Genomic DNA, 7331 nt, shown 5'->3' with positions numbered 1-7331 from the left:
GAAGAAATAAGAATTCAAAAAAATGAGGAGAAGCTTAGGAACCTCCAGGACATCTTTAAACATTCCAACATCCGAATTATAGGGGTACCAGAAGGAGAAGAGGAAGAGCAACAAGTGCAAAATTATTTGAACAAATAAAGAAGGAGAACTTCCCCAATCTGGCAAAGGAAATAGACTTCCAGGAAGTCCAGGAAGCTCAGAGAGTCCCAAAGAAGTTGGACCCAAGGAGGAACACACCAAGGCACATCATAATTACATTAGCCAAGATCAAAATGAAGGAGAGAATCCTAGAAGTAGCAAGAGATAAGGGGACAGTCACCTACAAAGGAGTTCCCATCAGACTGTCAGCTGATTTCTCAAAAGAGACCTTGCAGGCAAGAAGGGGCTGGAAAGAAGTATTCCAAGTCATGAAAGGCAAGGACCTACATCCAAGATTGCTCTATCCAGCAAAGCTTTCATTTAGCAATGGAAGGGCAGATAAAGTGCTTCTCAGATAAGGCCAAGTTAAAGGAGTTCATCATCACCAAGCCCCTATTTTATGAAATGTTAAAGGGACTTTTCTAAGAAAAAGAAGATAAAAAACATGTATAGTAAAATGACAGCAAATTCATAATTATGAACAACCATACCTAAAACAAAAAGAAAAAGAAACTAAGCAAACAACCTGAACAGGAACAGAACCACAGAAATGGAGATCACATGGAGGGTTAGCAACAGGGGAGTGGGAGGAGGAGAGAGGGGGTAAAGGTACAGAGAATAAGTAGCATAGATATACGTAGAAAATAGACAGGGGGAGGGCAAGAATAGTATGGGAAATGTAGAAGCTAAAGAACTTATGACACGTGGACATGAACTAAAGCGGGGGGGGGGAATGTGAGTGGGAGAAGGTGTGCAGGGTGGAAGGGAGTGAAAGGGGGGAAATTGGACAACTGTAATAGCATAATCAATAAAATATATTAAAAATAATAATAAAAATTCAAAGGATTGAATTAAAAAATAAAAAAAAACAGCAAAAATCCTTATCCTGTCCCAGTTCAATCCCACACGGAAATCTGTGATGATAGTTTTCACCCACTTCCCCAGGCTGAATCATCTCCCCAGGTCCCGCCAGGCACAGCCTTCCCCTGGCTGGGGTTGCAGCACCGGCTGGAGCGCCCCCTGCTGGCTATGCGGGCCCTGGCCAAGCTGAGCCTCCTGTAGGGGATCCACCTTTTGTAGTGGGGCAGGCTGGGGGATTGCATTGGTTTGTTCCAACCGGTTGCTGAAGCTCTTTGAAAATCTGGGTGACTGCTCTCCCTTGGGAGCCTCGCCAGCCAGAATCCCAGGGCTTCTCTCCTGGATTGCAGCTCCTCTAGTGCTCCTTTTGGCCAGGTGCCCTTGGCCATCAAACCGGCTGGGATGGTGAAAGGGGCACTGGACGTGGATGTGCCTGGAGTCCACTTCTGCTCTGCCCACCCGCTGGTTTTCTGACTGTGCACGCCTCTGTTTTGTGGAGATGTGGGATTCCTGAGAGGCCCCACTGAGGCAGAAATGGTGAAGCGTCCAGTTTTGAGGTCTGGCCCTGAAACAGTCACTGAGACTGCCTGAACTTGTATACCCTCCCTCCTTCTCCTCCCCAATCCAGCTTCGCAGCTTGTGACTGTTCCTCCTTGTGGCTGTGACTGTCACTGTTTGGTTCCTTCTGCTTACCTGGAAGGTGCCTTCAACGGCTCCCTCTGACACCACTTCCAGGGACTTTGCCCTGCCCTTGGGCCTGACAACAAGCTTTCCTTTATCTGTTGTACTAGGCCAGGGTCATAGACTCATTTGACTCAGTAATAACTCAACTCTGAAATAAATACTAAACTCCAGGACCCAACACTGGTCTCACCAGACAGCAGGAGGATCAGCAGACAGCCCTGAGTGGGGAAGCCAGCGGGAGGGGGGATGCTGAAGGTGAGGAGGCCAGGCCCGGGTACAGCACGGGTATGGGCCCTGCCTGTCTCCTGACTGGCGGATGGATGGATCGGACAGACCCTGACTGAGGTGAACCTTTCAAAGGCTAAGTGAAATGTTGGTGTGCTACCAAGCTGTTTTCTACTTGTGAGCGGTGAGCCCCATTCATATTGAGGGGAAACAAAGCAATCTCGCCCTGTAATGGTGGCAATCTGGATTTAATTTAGCGTTTTGGCTAATTCCTCCATCTTCCAAATTTTCTCCTTTTTTCCTTTCTTATTCTGTAGCAGACACTAGGTTCCCTGTGTAACCCTAGTCCTTTGCCAACAGAACTGTGACTGGGTCCCACCCTCAGAGCTGTCCCATGTCGATTGAGGGATAAATCCAAATCTTAACTTCAGGTTTTCTTGGTGGGTCCATCTCCCTGGCCTTGGTTGGCTGGAGCTGATCGTGTGACCAAGTTTTGACCCAGGAGACTAGACCTGGGGATATTTGACTTGGGGCTTGTTAAAAAATATATAAGTAAAAAAGAAAAAAAGACTAAAGGAAGAGAGAAGTAGCAGAGGTAAAAAAAATTGATTTGTTAACCACACCTTCCCTCCCCTCCCCCGCAAAAAAACAACAACAACACCCAGATGGCTTCACTGGTCCATTTCATCAAGCAGAAATAAACATCGATCTCACACAAACACTAGCAGAAAAGAGAGGAGGGGGCACACTCCTGGCTCGGTGCCTTTGCGAAGGCCAGCATCACCTAGGACAGAGCGTGGCAAAAATCACTACCAAATCTGGAAAAAGAAAATTGCAGACCAACAGCCCTTGTACATACAGACTTACATATCCTGATAGAACATTAGCAAATCAAAGCCAACATTATTACATAAAAAGATAATATATCACAACTGAGTAGTATTTATTCTAGGAAAGCAAGGCTGCTTAATATTTGAAAATCAGTCAGCAGATACTTTTCTCACTCTGCATCCTTGCCAGGCCTGGAGATCACAGATCTGTAAATATTTTTTAAAAAATTTTATTTATGTTTAGGGAGAGGAAAGGCAGGGAGAAAGAGAGGGAGAGAAGTGTAGATGAGAGAGAGAAACATCAATCAGTTGTCTCTCTCACATGCCTCGACCAGGGACTGAACCTGCAACCCAGGCACCTGCCCTGACTGGAATAGAACCTTTCACTTTGTGGGACAATGTCCAACTTTTCCACACTGGTTAGGGCTAGATCTATAAACTCGTGTTCAAACCCCTGCCCTTGCTGGTGTGGCTCAGTTGCATAGTCTGGTAACCAAAAGGTTATGGGTTGGATTCCCAGTCAGGGCATATACCTAGGATGTAGGTTCAATCCCCCTCTGGGCCAGGTGATCCTCAGTCCAGGCGCATACAGGAAGCAACTAATCAATGCTTCCCTCTTGCATCAGTGTTTTTTTTTTTTTCTCCCTTCCTCTGTCTCTAAGAGCAATGAAAAATGTCCTTGGGTGAGGATTAAAAAATAATCCTTACATGTATTTCAGAATGCAGAATTTCCTAGATTTTAGGAAATGCTATGACATCCAGTGGGGTCTGAAGCAGCACTGCCTAATCAAGCACATTCGTTCACAGTTCTACTGCAGAGCATAAACACGTTCTCCCCAAGCAGGATGAGGCAAGACTGCAGACATCCCCAGATTAGCTCAGGTGAAGTCTTGCTGCTAAATAAATTGGCCTTAAACTTAACAAGTCCAGACAGCTTTCTAATTTTCAGAACTATGGAGTCTGGATTGCAGATAAGGGACTATGGACATGAATCATTCTTTATTTTTGCGAAGATTTTATTTATTTATTTTTAAAGAGAAGGGAAGAGAGGTAAAAAGGGAGTGTGGTTGCCTCTCCTGTGACCACATATGGGGACTTGGCTCACAACCCAGGCCTGTGCCCTGATTGGGAATCCAACCAGTGACCCTTTAGTTTGCAGGCCGGCACTCAATTCACTGAACCACACTAGCTCAGGCTGAATTATCCTTTAATCTTTGTCAATCCTACTATTGCTTTAATTTGCATTTCCCTGAATACTTGTGAGGTTGAACCACTATTCATAAATTTTAGGTCATTTACATCCTTTTTTCTTATTGGTCTGTTAAATTGGAGGTACCGTTGCATTTATTAAGGCTTTTGGCTCTTTTTTCCCCTTACATATTTTATAAATATTTTCTCAGCCTATCATTTGCTTATATGTTTTCTTGTTATATCTTTTCCTAGAAAAATTAAAAATTTGCATGTAGTCAAATATATATTTTGTTTTTTAGCTTCTTGGTTTCAAGATTCATTTGGGGATTACATAAATATTCTTTTATTCTTTCCTTTTATATTTGTTTTATATTTAAATATTTATTATGAAATCTTTAACACATTAGAAAGGAATTTCAGTATTTTTTGTTATTTAAGAGTAGGGTTTCTCAATTGCAACACTATTGATACTGGGAGCCGATAATTTTTTTAAGGATTTTATTTATTTATTTTGTGGGAGGGAGAGGGAGAGAAACATTGGTGTCAGAGAATCCCCCAGTTGCCTCTCTCATACCCATAACTGGGAATCAGTCTGCAACCCAGGAATGTGTCCTGACTGGGAATTAAACCAGTGACCTTTTGGTTTGCAGACTGGCACTCAATCCACTGAGCTACACCAACCATAGCAGGGGCCGATGATTTTTTTGTTGTGGCGGCTGGCTTGTGTATTGTAGGATGTTTAGCAGCATCCCTGGCCTCTACCACCTGCATGTCAACAGCGTCTCTCTAAAATCAATGAGCGTATCCTCAAGTGAGGATTTAAAAGCGCACACACGCACACTCAGGATAGGCAAAAGTACGTTACAGTTGTTTGTATGGAAAATGATACAATAATCAGTAAATAATAATGCAAGAATAAACTTTGTGTTTTGTGTACTCACAACTGTAATACTTTTGCCCCACCCTCTATATGTTTCATGTATCTGGAAAAGACATAATCCAAAATGTTTACAGGAACTTTATCTTTAAATGGTGGGAGCATGGGTAATACATTTTTTTCTTCTCGGTATTTTCAATTGTTCTGGTGGCAAACACACATTACTTGTATATACAAAGCTTCACAATTCTGAGCGGTGGGACTGTGGACGCCAGGGCGTGACATTCTGCTCCTCTTCCAAGCACAGTGTGATGCTGGAAGCTGCAAAGATAGCTGCGGCGGGCCAGCGGTTAGATCACGGGGTAGGGTCCCAAGGCCACCGCAGCCCCCTGCGGCGTGGCTGTGTGATCGCGGTCCTGCAAGGAAGAGCTTCCTGCGGGCTTTATAACCATTTAAGCAGTCCACGTGAATTCGGACGCTTTGAGCACTGCGAACAAAGAACCCCGCCGCTGAGCGCCCGGCAGGCGGAACTTCCCGGCGGAGGGGCGGGCTCTCCCGAAGCGGACGTTTCGAACCTTCTAGGGACCGGCCCAGGTTCCGCTGGCTTCAGCCTGCTAGCTCTCCGTGCCACGCGTTCAGTACGTACTGCTGACTAAATCACTTCATTTTTTTATCATGGTAAATATACATAAAATAAAAATTACCATTTAAACAATTTTTAAGTGCACAATTCAGTGGCGTTAAGTTCATTTACAGTGTCGGAAATACCACCACTATCCACCTCCAGAACTTTTTCATCTCCAACTGAACAGTCAACAAGAGCCCCCCCCCCCCCCCCCGCGGCCACGCCCCGGTGGCCTCTGTTCTACTATCTGTCTCTAGGGATTTGCCTATTCTAGGTACCTGATGTAAGTGGAATTGTACACTATTTGAGCTTTTGTTGTATGGTTTCTTTTACTTATAGCTTCGAAGTCTATCCGTGTGGTAGCATGTGTCAGAATTTCATAACTTTTAAAGCTGTATGACCACTCTGTAGCTTGCATATAACTGGGTTTCCTACTGATGGACAATTGTGTTGGTTCCGCCTTTTAGCTACTATCGTAATACCTCTGTGAACTTCGGGATATAAGGACTGTTTGATTCCCAGTTTTTCCATTCTTTCACACAACCAACTGAGCCACACTGTATACTGAAAATTCTCCCCATTCGGAATTAGATGTTGCCTCATTGCATGTTGGATTCTCAAATACACCTTGGACATCTTTGTAGATTTTGCCACCATTGAACACTCTCTTTCTATGCCAGTGCCACAGTATTTCAATACAACATTAACATAGTTTTACACGGTTGATACGCCACTTGTTGTTTTGTATTCTGCTCTTTTCCAACATACCCTTATATCACAACATTTTTTCACAATATTAAAAATCATAAAAACATAATCTTATAGTTGTGATGTGGCACCACAAAATATAAAGAAAAAAGTAGAATATACCAGTTTCCAAGTTCTAAGCTGTCAATTTTAAGATATACCATTACTTAGGCACCCCTACCAAAAAAAAATTGTTGCCAATTAAACTATCTCCTGCCTTTGGTTTTAAAGACACATCTCTATTTTAAAGAGGTTAAACTGAAAAACAAAAGTTTTTACAATTGCTGAGAAAGATCAATGAATAAATGTGCTTCATGTCTGTATGGGAAAGGGCTTTCAAAATTAAAGACCAATAAACTAAAAGGGGCCCTGGCTGGTGTGGATCATAGGGCTGAATGCCGACCTGTGAACTAAAGGGTCACCTGTTCGATTCCCAGTCAGGGCACATGCCTAGGTTGTGGCCAGGTCCCCAGTAGAGGGGAGGTGAGAGGCCACTACATATTGATGTTCCCTTCTCTTTCTCCCTCCCTTCCTGTCTGCCTAAAAAATAAATAGATAAAATCTTTTTAAAAAATCAATAACAATGAATAATGAACTGAAAAATGTTATGGTAACTATGGCCATAGGTGAACAGCCTTAGTAAAGACCAAAAGCTCACTAGAGAAAGAAGTCAAACTGACAATTTATATGAGGAAATTGGCTATAAATGCATATTATTCTACCTCCATAGCAATCAAACAGATGGTAAATTTTCTCAGTATGAAATTAGCAAAGAGTAGAGGAAAGGAAATTTTTAGTTCCAGCAAAACAGAGGGGATGTGAAGCCTCTCATGTCAGAGAAGGTTGTTCATCTCTATGCTGTCATCATTAGTAGCCCTAAAGATACTGATAACTTTCACTGAGAAGTTTACTTCTAGAAATTTAGCCTGAGGAAATGATCTAGTTTTTCTATGATGATTCTACATTACTCTTATTACAGAAAGCAACAGAAAGAAATTAGGACAAAAACCCCAGAAGAGTGGCCATGTTATTAAAGGTAAAAACATTTTATACACACACACACACACACACACATATTTAATATACTACCAGGGGAACAGGGTTTTCCCTCATCTAATCAAAAACCAGTGTTCCCCTGGCTGGTGTAGCTCAGTGG

Source organism: Phyllostomus discolor, chromosome 13 (assembly GCF_004126475.2).
Source record: "Phyllostomus discolor isolate MPI-MPIP mPhyDis1 chromosome 13, mPhyDis1.pri.v3, whole genome shotgun sequence".
Lineage (NCBI taxonomy): Eukaryota > Metazoa > Chordata > Mammalia > Chiroptera > Phyllostomidae > Phyllostomus > Phyllostomus discolor.
This window is presented reverse-complemented; position numbering follows the sequence as displayed.